This window comes from Crocuta crocuta, unplaced genomic scaffold (genome assembly GCF_008692635.1).
Source record: "Crocuta crocuta isolate KB4526 unplaced genomic scaffold, BGI_CrCroc_1.0 scaffold482, whole genome shotgun sequence".
Lineage (NCBI taxonomy): Eukaryota > Metazoa > Chordata > Mammalia > Carnivora > Hyaenidae > Crocuta > Crocuta crocuta.
Genome location: NW_027527459.1, coordinates 329,291 through 330,117, shown reverse-complemented (window position 1 = coordinate 330,117; position 827 = coordinate 329,291).

Below are 827 nucleotides of genomic sequence, written 5' to 3'. Positions count from 1 at the left end.
GGGCAAGTCCCAGCTCCCTCCCCCCCCCTTTTATTTTATTTTTTATCATTCTTTGACACTCTCTTGATTTTTTTTTGGGGGGGTCTTTCATGTCTCCAAATGAATTCCATAGTCAGTTTGTCCGTTTCTGTGAAATATCCTTTTAGAACTTAAATTGGAATTCCATTGAATTTATTGATTAACCTGGAAACAATCATGACCTTTCAAACATTTTTTCCTGATCAACAAGCATGATACAACTCTCTATATTGGTCATCTCTTACAGCATTATCATTTGTAAGTGATCACAGCTGTGGCTCTTCATATTCATTGAGCACTTTATTTTCCTTGTCTCTTTGCCCCAGTGAGGAGCTCTACTCTAGGCTTAATAAAAGCAACAAAAGCCTCATTCTTGTCACTTTCTCAACTTTAAAAGGAATACTGTATTTTGAATACTTTCCCAGTAAGTAAGGTGTCTGCCTTGTTTCAGGGGTTGGTAGCTCTTTTTACTTTTAATGTTTATTTATTTTTGAGAGAGAGAANGATGCGGGACCCAAACCCACGAACCATGAGCTGAAGTTGGACACTCAACCAATTGAGCCACCCAGATGCCCCTGGAAATTATTGTTCTATGTGATGTGGGGTAGGGTTTTCATGGTCTTTTTCCAAATAAATAGAAAATTGTCACAGCACTGTTCATTGAGTAGTGCATTCTGCCTACAAGGAGTAGTCATGCTATCTCTATCATATACCAAGTTGCCATATAAATATCAGCCTTTTTCTAGGCTTTCTATTCTGTTCCATTGCTTTATTTGTTTTATTTGTTTTAGCCCTGATTCAACAAATAC